Below are 14,271 nucleotides of genomic sequence, written 5' to 3'. Positions count from 1 at the left end.
CATTGCTTTTCAACAGCAATGGCAACAATAACAATATATTTTTAACTGAGATTGCGGAGTTTAGAAGGAGGGATGCTTTAAACATGGTTAGGAACTGATGACAGTTGGGAAATGAGCCATCAATGTTAGCAGAAGCTTTTCCCCTGATCCTCAGTGTTTGTTACTGCCCACGTTTAAATAGGCGAGCCTGTCTGTTTTGATCTCGTATAATACAGGGAAGAAAAACAAGTCTAATTAAGCATTTAATTTATGTATGGTTACGTTTGTCAGTCCCTGTTTACTATATGTCAGATCACAGATATTGTCTTGCTATTACTAAAGTTAAACTTGATTAGTGGGTCCATCATGGTCATTAGGTCACAATTTTTTATGATCCACATAGCTGACATGCGTGGTCTCCATTACCACTATCTAAAACCAGTGAGAAGCCCATTTTATACTAAAGATTGCTCATCTTCATAAAGGAAAGCATGTAACAATATATTATAGAGATCAATTAGTAATGCGTATCCAGAATGATAGTGAAACTATAATAATAACATGAAGACAGCACCGAATCCAGGATGAGTTTCTGCTTCACCCTGCACTAACTCTCTGACCTGAGACAGTATAACTAACTTTCTGGAATCACTGTTATTCAGAAAGAATAATTTCCGTTTCTACCACAAAGTGTTTTTTTTAAGATATCCTATGAGATAATGTATATGAAAAGCCTATAAACTTCTACATTAATATTATATTTATCCTAACACCCCCTCTCCCAGATAATCCCTCACTCAAGTATGACAGGCATTGATTTTCTTAAACAATTCATTACTTAGTTCAAGGCAAGCACTGGTTTTGTTTTTCCTTGTTTCGTTGAAACTGGGGAATAATTGTTCACCCATATTAGTAGGAAAGAATCAGAGAATTGCTCTGACATCTTCTATATATTTATAAGCTTTACGTGCTTACTCAGTATTCATATTTTCTGTTTTGAAATAGGCAATTTCCTCTTCCAACCACCGAATCTCCACTTTGTTCCCCATGTAGACTAAATACTTCAGACTGGACTATATAGTGGAATTTTGAAATTAGGCATGAAGATGAGCATTTCTTTTTAATTACCTAAACATGATTTCCTCAATATATTTTTAAAAGCAACTATTTCTAATGCATTCAAAACTTAGGATGAATCAAAATCTCTGCTGGTTGGAGAAAGTGGTCTGTCCCAAAGTGAATTTGGCTTTCCCCAGATAAGTTTTTCCTCCAGGCAACTGGGGAGATCTGAACTGTGGTCTACTTTTTAACTTCTGTCTCACTTTGTACCCTTCTAGCTTTTTCTTATTGCCCATCTTTAGTGTTTTTTTTTAAAGTTTGGGGTGCCAAGCTTGGAGCTCTGTTGGTTAAGCGTCTGATTCTTGATTTCTGCTCAGATCATGATCTCATGGTTTGTGAGTTTGAGCCCCACATCAGGCTCTGTGCTGACAGTGCAGAGCCTGCTTGGGATTCTCTGTCTCCCTCTCTCTTTGTCCCTCCCCTGCTCTCTTTCTCTCTTTCTCTCTCTCTCTCTCTCTCAAAATAGATAAACATTAAAAAAAAAAAAGCTCTGGGGCGCCTGGGTGGCTTAGTCGGTTAAGCGTCCGACTTCGGCTTAGGTCATGATCTCATGATTTGTGAGTTTGAGCCCAGTGTCAGGCTCTGTGCTGACAGCTCAGAGACTGGAGCCTGCTTTGGATTCTGTGTCTCCCTCTCTCTCTGCCCCTCCCCTGCTCATGGTCTGTCTGTCTGTCTGTCTCTCTCTCTCTCTCTCTGTCTCTAAAATAAATTTTAAAAAAAAACATTAAAAAAATTATTAAAAAAAACCTCATTGGCACATCTACAAGGAGGAATTTATGAAATTTAATTAAAATCATATCATACACAGCAGCAGTGGTTAGTTATATTAAACTAACAATCGCTTTAGCATGAGCACCAACCAATCAGATATGACACTAGCAATAAGTTCAGGTACATGGGATCATTACAACTAAATGTCAGATGCTTACCAGTAACTTCAATAAAGGCTTGGTCAGTGGAAGAAGTTGTGAGAAATATATATTATTATAAAAACAATTGTAGCACTCCTTTATTCATTATAGGCAGAATCCACTCAAAATTATTTTTGGCCTTACCTCAAATTGTGGGAATAGGAATTCTCAGAAATGCATATTTCAGACTAGGTTTTTGCATGTTTTCAAATAAGATTTTACAATATGTAAATAAAAGTGCAGCTGCTCTAGTTGAAGTAAAAGTAGGAACCTCTGATACTTTCTACATCAGCTGGTGATTACCCACCAGGGCCCAGTAAGGTTGTGTAACAGTTTGAAAGTCCCAAAGAGCAAGGAACACTTCCAACTCCTGAAAGCCCAAATCTGCATTAATTTCAGTAGGAAAAAAGAAACAACCTCATTAAATAAGCTTTTTAAATATATATACTTTAAGCAGAAGTTTTAGTATATAAATGAGTTGAATGAAGTGGCCTTTCTGGTACAACTCTTCAAAATATCCCCAAACCATGAAATTTTAATATACCACAATTTGCTAAATATATATTGGACATTTACCCAAATAAAGCATTTCGGTTGGTCCCCAGATGATCCCAAAATAAAGAAACCTAAGCCCTGCACTCAAGAAATTTAATTAATCTAGTAGATTATTCCAGACTGAAACCAGTAACAGTAATCAAGGGATAACATCTTTCTTGATTTCATAATTAGAATTTCCCAATTATTGTTGTTCTCTATCAATACCAATATACATTTTGTTTTTTCTTTGAGATAGTGCCAAAGAAAATGCTATAAAACCTTCCATAACTCTAAGAAAAAAAAAGCAGTCTTTCTGAAGGTGCCCATTCATTTTTGAGACTCCATTACAGTTGGTACCACTTGAGCTGTCTACACCTGTGTTTTTTCAAGACATAGAAGAAGCCCATTCACATGCACAAGAGAGAGAACAGAAGATCCTGGTATATCATCCACAGATGTTAGCTCTTAAGAAACTTCCTAAATTTTTTATGCTTTATGTTAAATTTATATTGTACTAAAAAATAAAGTTTCTATAAGTTTTTAACAAGATAGAATAGTTCTTAAAAAGCAGCTATTTATGATTTTTTTTGCTAAAATCCAGATTATAGATAGATGCTTGTCTTTAGAGAGACTGTTGCAACATCAGTTTATGAAATATATTTTTTCTTTCATTTTATCTCAGTCTATATCAATTTAGCAATGGCACATAGGCATTCAACCGGTCACATTTTCCACACAATTTAACCATAGGCTTTTATTGTCTGTTTTCTTAGTATATTAATATGGGCTTGCTGTCAGATCATTTAAGAAATAGATTTTTTGCATATGTCCATAGGTAATGGAGTGAAGTGGGCCTATACTTGGCACATACAGAAATAGGACAGGATGATAAATCTCTTCACGGCTAGCCCATCTTTTATAGCAAGGTGTTACAGTTCAGTATATCCTCTAATTCCCTGTGCTATGGGCAATTTGCATGTATTAAATGATCCTTATCATTTCCTATAATTAGGATGTTGCCATACAGTTGAAGTTTTTGAAGTAACATATGGCTAATTAATGTCTTATTGGTAAGTTCCACCTAGATAATAAAGAATTGAAAGATAGGAGTTGTGTGCCATAGACTGAATTCACTCCATTTTTACTCGTTTGTAAGTATAAGCTCTTGCATGTTTTTTTTTTTCCAGCATATATGTCCATATTGCATACAAGGATGAATGAATTGGCTAAGTGTCTACACACACACACACACACACACACACACACACACACAGAAATTCCAGGGGATTGCAATCCCACAACATTATTCAAAGGAATAGAACAACCTCCCCATCAAACAAGAGCTATAAAATATTAAGGATCAATACACATTCTTGGCCTATTAAAATTATCACAAATCTCAGAAAGGCAATTTTATAAATTTTAAGTGAAAAAATAATTGGTAATAGGTCAAAGTGAATGCTGAAGAAAATAAATCATACCTTGACTTATATGATGAATGTGCACAAAATCCCATTTTTTCCAAACAGATGCCATACATTCCCCTACAAGTCTTCCTGAGTACCAGTAAAGTGGACCGTGGACATTAGTGAATCACATTGGCCCATGAATGGAGTATGATCTCTGGGTCATCACATACAATCCATGACAGTCACATACAGCAGAAATCTAACCCACAGTGTCATTTTGGAAAGAGGAAAACAAATAATTTCTGAGTGTGCTTTGCAGGAGACTTTGGGGAATGCTTCTGCATGACCCCTCTACCTGCAGACACAGCAGCATTCACCAAGAAGAAAAGGAGCAAATGCTCTATGTTGACTACATTATAGTTAACTCTATGTCTATAGATATAAAAATATATATTCAATTATTTTATTTTATATGTATGTAGATATCTAATTATTCAAATATATGCCTGTATCAAATGTATGCCTGTATGTATAAAATGAAATAAAGATGAAAGATGTAAGAATTGTTTACTCTCTATAAGAGACTCTTAAAAACTGAGAACAAACTGAGGGTTGATGGGGGGTGGGAGGGAGGGGGGGTGGGTGATGGGTATTGAAGAGGGCATCTTTTCGGATGAGCACTGGGTGTTGTATGGAAACCAATTTGACAATAAATTCCACATATGAAAAAAAAAAAGAATTGTTTACTCTCTGAGAACCAATTCAATCAGCAAAGCTACACCTCTTTAAAAGAATAATTTATTTTATCACAGCACATAGATTTCATCTTAAAGATTTACAGTTTTTTCTAAAAGTTTTATTTGAATGGTCTAAGTTTCATTTCCTTGGAAAGGACAGTTTATTCCATTCAAGGACATTACTCATTGTGAAGAGAGTATTTTAGGCACACAATGTAGTAACATAGTAGCCTTTATTAAGAACACAGAGAGCAAGGCTTTATAAATGCTACCCTCCCAGTTTTGATGAATATGCTTTTAATAACAAACAACCTAGTGGTAATGTAAAAGAAAAAAAATTTACAGGTAAAACTTTTTTTGTTTTTAAGAGAGATGTGGCTTAAAGTCTTGTTTGCTTTCATTTCTGCATAAAAAGTCACTAGAAAGGAATGAAGCATAGAGCTCGGGGACCATGCTGGCTTGTCCATGAAAGTTCCAGGGCTGCAGCTCTGACCTCCGCCCTGCTAGAGGCTTCCTCCCTCCTTCCCTCCCTCCCAGGTTCAGTGATCTCACCAGCTGGCTCCGATCTCTGAAACCAGCCCTCTGTCACTTTTCAGCAGCTGATAGTCTGCACATATCCACCAGATGTGCTACACAAAGGAAATTAAGGTCACCAGCAATAAGGATTCCAAAATTAAACCTTTCCAACCTCTGGACAAACAATGCTCAGACATTCCTGGGTTGTTTCCTGGATTTAACTTCTCCATCATCGACCTTCAAGTCTCACTTTTTCACTCAGGCCGTTTTAATACTATTTTTTCCGGTCAACTTAGCATTCTCCACAAGTCTTCCAAGATGAGACTTCGAATATTTGTATACACAATCCCAATACTCAATTCAGTGTGATCACTTCAGTACACCCCTTGCTTCCATTTTAAGGCTGTGGCTAAGAATTCATTAAACATCCCCATGGGACATTGCTAACACTGATGCACGTTCCTCTGTATTCGTCTTATCCTACTTGCTGGCAATCTTCGTGGCCAAACTGTGTTAGATAGTGTAATGGCGAAATTCTAATGCTCTCGTTCCAGGCACCTGAATTACTTACAAACCACTCTGTCACAACAGGGCTGCTCTCGCCTGTACTTTGACTTTTCAGGGTTACACCTTTCTCCTCTGAGCAGTCTCAGGTATCCTGGGTCCGAGGAAACTCTAACTCAAAGCTCCTTGTTCTTCCCACTAGTTGGACTCTCTTATGCATGAGCTTCCACCTGCTTGTGAGTCTGTGAGGGAGCCCATAGCCCTCAAAACCCACCAGCAGCTTCTCCCTCACCGAAACCCTCTAGGCTGTCGGTCATCACTCATCAAATTTAGAATATACGTTGTGTATTTTCACTTATTTTGATTTTATTTATCCCTCTCCCTGCTTCAAATACAGGAAATATGCCTGGCCTACCTTGATCCTTCCTCATTGTCCAAATCAGGGATAATCCCTGGAAGCTTTTCACTTACCGGGTAAGTATAGTTCACTCCCGAGTCACTAACTGGACTTTTAACTGCTTCCAATAACGCATTGTGTGAATTAAGACATTGTGCTTAAGCTTTAGTCAAGACTGGAGTACCCTTACATTTAATGTGATCTTTGACAGAATGTATTGGGGCAAGTTAAAAGCTATAGGAAACAAAATCAGAATCTAGTGGCATAAAACAATGAGGTGTTTATTGCTCATATAATAGTCTCCTGCAGGCATTTGGCAGGCAGCTTTCTTTTTGGCAGTTCAAGGACTTGGTCTCCTTTCATTCTGGTGCTTCCTCATTGCCTAAGGCTCTGAGGTCTGCTGCTGATTGCAGATCCAGCAGATAGATAGGGGAGACACTGTGCAAGAGGTTGTTATGGGCCAGGGTACTTCTCCCTCCACGGAATTGGCTGAACCCAGTCACAAGGCAATGCTTTGTTACACTAGACTCTTTCAAATACAGTCTTGTAATGCACCCAGGGGGAAAAAGGGAATGGTTTTTTTGTTTTGTTTTTTATTTTTTTTTAATGTTTATTTTTGAGAGAGAGAGAGAGAGAGAGAGAGAGAGAGAGAGAGAGAGAGAGAGACATGGAATCTGAAGCAGGTTCCAGGCTCTGAGCTGTCAGCACAGAGCCCGATGCGAGGCTCAAACTTATGAATTGCAAGATCGTGACCTGAGCTGAAGTCAGACGCTTAACTGACTGAGTCACCCAGGCGTCCCAGAAATGCATTTTGATGATACATCACTGTCCCTATCACATAAAGTGGCCACCATGGTCAGAACTATGAGATTCCCTCCTGTGTCATCAGCAGTCCCTGGAACTCAGGAAGGCAGACAGAAGCTCACCTTTCACACATCAGTGCTGTAAACATTAATTTAAAGGTAAGGAACAGAAAAGTTAAAGACAGAAGGTTGGTGATTATTATCATCACAGGTGGTAAGAAAAATTAAATGCATTCCTTGTGATGAATATTCTTAGGGTGGAGAAAGGGCATTGGGCATTTCATCTTCATCATTCCCTATAAAAAAAAATGGAAAGAAATGGATCACTCTGCCTTTCCATTAATTTTTCAGTAGTAAGATTGGGAATAAGGTCATCAAATTTCCTTGTATGTTTGAGAACATCCCACTTCAACACTACAAACATACTAGAGTTTCCCCCAGCATCACAAGCTACCTCTAGAATAAACATCTCAAGTTCCTAGAAAACACTGCCTCCCTTATTGACTAATAATTTTAAAGTCTCTTCATTCAAAGTATCAATTTTCCATCAACAGGAATTACAAATTTGTCCTTTTGCATTATTGTCTATATTGACTCAATTTTATTTTATTATTTTGCTGTCTTGCATAGCAATATTTGATAGTAAAAAAGAAAATTTAATATAGTACACTAACTTTATCTTTCTTTAAAAAGTATTTTCGCTTACATTGTTTTTTCTTAGTGAGTGCTTATCACATTAGTAGTTTATTTTATTATTATTATTTTTAAATATATGAAATTTATTGTCAAATTGGTTTCCATACAACACCCAGTGCTCATCCCAAAAGCCCTCCTCAATACCCATCACCCACCCTCCCCTCCCTCCCACCCCCCATCAACCCTCAGTTTGTTCTCAGTTTTTAAGAGTCTCTTATGCTTTGGCTCTCTCCCACTCTAACTTCTATTTTTTTTTTTTCCTTCCCCTCCCCCATGGGTTCCTGTTAAGTTTCTCAGGATCCACATGAGTGAAAACATATGGTATCTCTCTTTCTCTGTATGGCTTATTTCACTTAGCATCACACTCTCCAGTTCCATCCACGTTGCTACAAAGGGCCATATTTCATTCTTTCTCATTGCCACGTAGCAGTCCATTGTGTATATAAACCACAATTTCTTTATCCATTCATCAGTTGATGGACATTTAGGCTCTTTCCATAATTTGGCTATTGTTGAGAGTGCTGCTATGAACATTGGGGTACAAGTGCCCCTATGCATCAGTACTCCTGTATCCCTTGGGTAAATTCCTAGCAGTGCTACTGCTGGGTCATAGAGTAGGTCTATTTTTAATTTTTTGAGGAACCTCCACACTGTTTTCCAGAGTGGCTGCACCAATTTGCATTCCCACCAACAGTGCAAGAGGGTTCCCGTTTCTCCACATCCTCTCCAGCATCTATGGTCTCCTGATTTGTTCATTTTGGCCACTCTGACTGACGTGAGATCTGAGTGTGGTTTTGATTTGTATTTCTCTGATAAGGAGCAACGTTGAGCAGCTTTTCATGTGCCTGTTGGCTATCTGGATGTCTTCTTTAGAGAAGTGTCTATTCATGTTTTCTGCCCATTTCTTCACTGGATTATTTGTTTTTCGGGTGTGGAGTTTGGTGAGCTCTTTATAGATTTTGGAAACTAGCCCTTCGTCCGATATGTCATTTGCAAATATCTTTTCCCATTCTGTTGGTTGCCTTTTAGTTTTGTTGGTTGTTTCCTTTGCTGTGCAGAAGCTTTTTATCTTCATAAGGTCCCAGTAATTCATTTTTGCTTTTAATTCCCTTGCCTTTGGGAATGTGTCGAGTAAGAGATTGCTATGGCTGAGGTCAGAGAGGTCTTTTCCTGCTTTCTCCTCTAGGGTTTTGATGCTTTCCTGTCTCACATTCAGGTCCTTTATCCATTTTGAGTTTATTTTTGTGGATGGTGTGAGAAAGTGGTCTAGTTTCAACCTTCTGCATGTTGCTGTCCAGTTCTCCCAGCACCATTTGTTAAAGAGACTGTCTTTTTTCCATTGGATGTTCTTTCCTGCTTTGTCAAAGATTAGTTGGCCATACATTTGTAGGTCTAGTTCTGGGGTTTCTATTCTATTCCATTGGCCTATGTGTCTGTTTTTGTGCCAATACCATGCTGTCTTGATGATGACAGCTTTGTAGTAGAGGCTAAAGTCTGGGATTGTGATGCCTCCTGCTTTGGTTTTCTTCTTCAAAATTATTTTGGCTATTCGGGGCCTTTTGTGGTTCCATATGAATTTTAGGATTGCTTGTTCTAGTTTCGAGAAGAATGCTGGTGCAATTTTGATTGGGATTGCATTGAATGTGTAGATAGCTTTGGTAGTATTGACATTTTGACAATATTTATTCTTCCAATCCATGAGCAGGGACTGTCTTTCCATTTCTTTAAATCTTCTTCAATTACCTTCATAAGCTTTCTATAGTTTTCAGCATACAGATCTTTTACATCTTTGGTTAGATTTATTCCTAGGTATCTTATGCTTCTTGGTGCAATTGTGAATGGGATCAGTTTCTTTATTTATCTTTCTGTTGCTTCATTATTAGTGTATAAGAATGCAACTGATTTCTGTACATTGATTTTGTATCCTGCAACTTTGCTGAATTCATGTATCAGTTCTAGCAGACTTTTGGTGGAGTCTATTGGATTTTCCATGTATAATATCATGTCATCTGCAAAAAGCGAAAGCTTGACTTCATCTTTGCCAATTTTGATGCCTTTGATTTCCTTTTGTTGTCTGATTGCTGATGCTAGAACTTCCAGCACTATGTTAAACAACAGCGGTGAGAGTGGGCATCCCTGTGGTGTTCCTGATCTCAGGGAAAAAGCTCTCAGTTTTTCCCCGTTGAGGATGATGTTAGCTGTGGGCTTTTCATAAATGGCTTTTATGATCTTTAAGTATGTTCCTTCTATCCCGACTTTCTCAAGGGTTTTTATTAAGAAAGGGTGCTGGATTTTGTCAGAGGCCTTTTCTGCATCGATTGACAGGATCATATGTTTCTTCTCTTTTTTTTTTGTTAATGTGATGTATCACGTTGATTGATTTGCGAATGTTGAACCAGCCCTGCATCCCAGGAATGAATCCCACTTGATCATGGTGAATAATTCTTTTTATATGCCGTTGAATTTGATTTGCTAGTATCTTATTGAGAATTTTTGCATCCATATTCATCAGGGATATTGGCCTGTAGTTCTCTTTTTACTGGGTCTCTGTCTGGTTTAGGAATCAAAGTAATACTGGCTTCATAGAATGAGACTTGAAGTTTTCCTTCCCTTTCTATTTTTTGGAATAGCTTAATAAGGATAGGTATTATCTCTGCTTTAATTATCTGGTAGAACTCCCCTGGGAAGCCATCTGGTCCTGGACTCTTATTTGTTGGGAGATTTTTGATAACTGAATCAATTTCTTTGCTGGTTATGGGTCTGTTCAAGCTTTCTATTTCCTCCTGATTGAGTTTTGGAGGTGTGTGGGTGTTTAGGAATTTGTCCATTTCTTCCAGGTTGTCCAGTTTGTTGGCATATAGTTTTTCATAGTATTCCCTGATAATTTCTTGTATTTCTGAGGGATTGGTTGTAATAATTCCATTTTCATTCATGATTTTATCTATTTGGGTCATCTCCCTTTTCTTTTTGAGAAGCCTGGCTAGAGGTTTGTCAATTTTGTTTATTTTTTCAAAAAACCAACTCTTGGTTTCATTCATCTGCTCTACAGTTTTTTAGATTCTATATTGTTTATTTCTGCTCTGATCTTTATTATTTCTCTTCTTCTGCTGGGTTTGGGGTGTCTTTGCTGTTCTGCTTCTATTTCCTTTAGGTGTGCTGTTAGATTTTGTATTTGGGATTTTTCTTGTTTCTTGAGATAGGCCTGGATTGAAATGTATTTTCCTCTCAGGACTGCCTTCACTGCATCCCAAAGCATTGGGATTGTTGTATTTCCATTTTCATTTATTTCCATATATTTTTTAATTTCTTCTCTGATTGCCTGGTTGACCCATTCATTCTTTAGTAGGGTGTTCTTTAACTTCCATGCTTTTGGAGGTTTTCCAGACTTTTTTCTATGGTGGATTTCAAGCTCCATAACATTGTGGTCTGAACGTATGCATGGTATGATCTCAATCCTTGTATACTTATGAAGGGCTATTTTGTGACCCAGTATGTGATCTATCTTGGAGAATGTTCCATGTGCACTTGAGAAGAAAGTATATTCTGTTGCTTTGGGATGCAGAGTTCTAAATGTATCTGTCAAGTCCATCTGATCCAATGTTTCATTCAGGGCCCTTGTTTCTTTATTGACCGTGTGTCTAGATGATCTATCCATTGTTGTAAGTGGGGTGTTAAAATCCCCTGCAATTACCACATTCTTATCAATAAGGTTGCTTATGTTTGTAATTGTTTTATATATTTGGGCGCTCCTGTATTCGGTGCATAAACATTTATAATTGTTAGCTCTTCCTGATGGATAGACCCTGTAATTATTATATAATGCCCTTCTTCATCTCTTGTTACAGCCTTAATTTACAGTCTAGTTTGTCTGATATAAGTATGGCTACTCCAGCTCTCTTTTGACTTCCAGTAGCATGATAAATAGTTCTCCATCCCCTCACTTTCAATCTGAAGGTGTCCTCAGGTCTAAAATGAGTCTCTTGTAGACAGCAAATAGATGGGTCTTGTTTTTTAATCCATTCTGATACCCTGTGTCTTTTGGTTGGCGCATTTAGTCCATTTACATTCAGTGTTATTACAGAATGATATGAATTTAGAGTCATTGTGATGTCTGTAGGTTTCATGCTTGTAGAGATGTCTCTGGTACTTTGTCTCACAGGATCCCCTTAGGATCTCTTGTAGGGCTGGTTTAGTGGTGATGAATTCCTTCAGGTTTTGTTTGTTTGGGAAGACCTTTATCTCTCCTTCTATTCTAAATGACAGATTTGCTGGATAAAGGATTCTTGGCTGCCTATTTTTTCTGTTCATCACATCGAAGATTTCCTGCCATTCCTTTCTGGCCTGCCAAGTTTCAGTAGAGAGATCCGTCATGAGTCTTATGGGTTTCCCTTTATATGTTAGATCACGTTTATCCCTAGCTGCTTTCAGAATTTTCTCTTTATCCTTGTATTTTGCCAGTTTCACTATGATATGTCGTGCAGAAGAACGATTCAAGTTATTTCTGAAGGGAGTTCTCTGTGCCTCTTGGATTTCAATGCCTTTTTCCTTCCCCAGATCCGGGAAGTTCTCAGCTATTATTTCTTCAAGTACACCTTCAGCACCTTTCCCTCTCTCTTCCTCCTCTGGAATACCAATTATGCATAGATTATTTCTGTTTAGTGCATCACCTAGTTCTCTAATTTTCCCCTCATACTCCTGGAGTTTTTTTTATCTCTCTTTTTCTCAGCTTCCTCTTTTTCCATAATTTTATCTTCTAGTTCACCTATTCTCTCCTCTGCCTCTTCAATCTGAGCTGTGGTCGTCTCCATTGTATTTTGCAGCTCATTAATAACATTTTTTAGCTCCTCCTGGCTGTTCCTTAGTCCCTTGATCTCTGTAGCAATAGATTCTCTGCTGTCCTTTATACTATTTTCAAGCCCAGTGATTAATTTTATGACTATTATTCTAAATTCACTTTCTGTTATATTGTTTAAATACTTTTTGATCAGTTCGTTAGCTGTTGCTATTTCCTGGAGATTTTTTGAGGGGAATTCTTCAGGTTCATCATTTTGGATAGTCCCTGGAGTGGTGTGGAACTGTGGGGCACTTCTCCTGTGCTGTCTTGAATAACTTGCGTTGGTGGGCAGGGCCGCAGTCAGACCTGATGTCTGCCCCCAGCCCACCGCTGGGGCCACAGTCACACTGGTGTGTGCCTTCTCTTCCTCTCTCCTAGGGGCAGGATTCACTGTGGGGTGGCGTGGCCTGTCTGGGCTACTTGCACACTGCCAGGCTTGTGGTGCTAGGGATCTGGCGTATTAGCTGGGGTGGATCCGCAAGGTGCACGGGGGGCGGGAAGGGCAGGCTCAGCTAGCTTTTCCTTTGGTGATCTGCTTCGGGAGAGGCCCTGCGGCCTCACCTACATTGTATTATGGACCCTTTCCTAAAAATATTCTAAGGTCATTGTTATTGTTTCTAGCTTTTATTTCTTTATTTTTAGATGTTTATTTATTTATTTTGAGTGAGAGAGAGTGTTAGTGGGGGAGGGGCAGAGAGAGAGTAAGAGAGAGAGAGAGAGAGAGAGAGAAAGAGAGAATCCCAAGCAGGTTCCATGCTGTCAGTACAGAGCCTGACATAGGACTTGAACTCACATACCATGAGATCATGACCCGAGCCACAATCAAAAGTCGGACTCTTAACTGACTGAGCCACCCAGATGCCCCTGTTTCTAGCTTTTAGATGATCAAATTGAGGCTTCAAGAATTACCTGGACTTCTCTAAAGTCCCACGGTCACTCAGAACACACCTAGGGGTCATAATTAGCCTTTCTGGCTCTAAATCCTATGTTTAAAGGATATTTTATTAACAGGGTTATTAGAAGCCATTAAACGTATCCAAAAAAGTATTATTAATATAGAGAGAGCATTATGAATTCACAGACAAAAATAGATGTCTCTGGGGCACCTGGCTGGCTCAGTCAGTTAAGCATCTGACTCTTGATTTCAGCTGAGGACATGATCTCACAGTTCCTGGGATGGAGCCCCATGTTGGGCTCTGCACTGACAGCGTGGAGGCTGCTTGGGATTCTCTGTCTTTCTCTCTCTCTCTCTCTCTCTCTGTTCCTCCCTCATTGCGCTCACTCTCTCTTTCTCTCAAAATAAATAAGTAAACTAAAAAAAACATTTCAATCACTTTGTTTAGATGATATTAAAGAGATCCACTCTTTCACTCTCTTAAAAGATAGAAAGACAAAGTATATAATTGTGGGAGCACTCATGTATTGAGATTAGTAAAATATCCTAATTGAAAGAGAATATGTTGAAAGTGGTAGATAAATATAAATAATTCAATTGATAAAATGATTTTTTCTGGTATATCAAAATTTTAGTGAAACATATACATACATGTTAGTAGGTTTTCCAAAATAGTAATCATTATAAGTAGCTACAAATAAAAATTGTTGCTGTCATTCAACAGGTACTGTATATACACCAAGTGTTCATGGTTCATATTATTTTCTTTAATTTAAAGAAAGGTAAACTGAGAATTAAAGAGGTTCTTGAACTTGACCTAATATTCAACTGAGATAAAAACCCCAGATCTGTCTGATTCTAAAGTCAAAACTCTAATATTTTATGTGATATCAATGTAGCAATAATATCAAATTCTACACATAATCTACAAATA

The sequence above is a fragment of the Puma concolor genome, chromosome A2, assembly GCF_028749965.1.
Source record: "Puma concolor isolate L17-30 chromosome A2, mPumCon1.1.hap2, whole genome shotgun sequence".
Taxonomy (NCBI): domain Eukaryota; kingdom Metazoa; phylum Chordata; class Mammalia; order Carnivora; family Felidae; genus Puma; species Puma concolor.
This window is presented reverse-complemented; position numbering follows the sequence as displayed.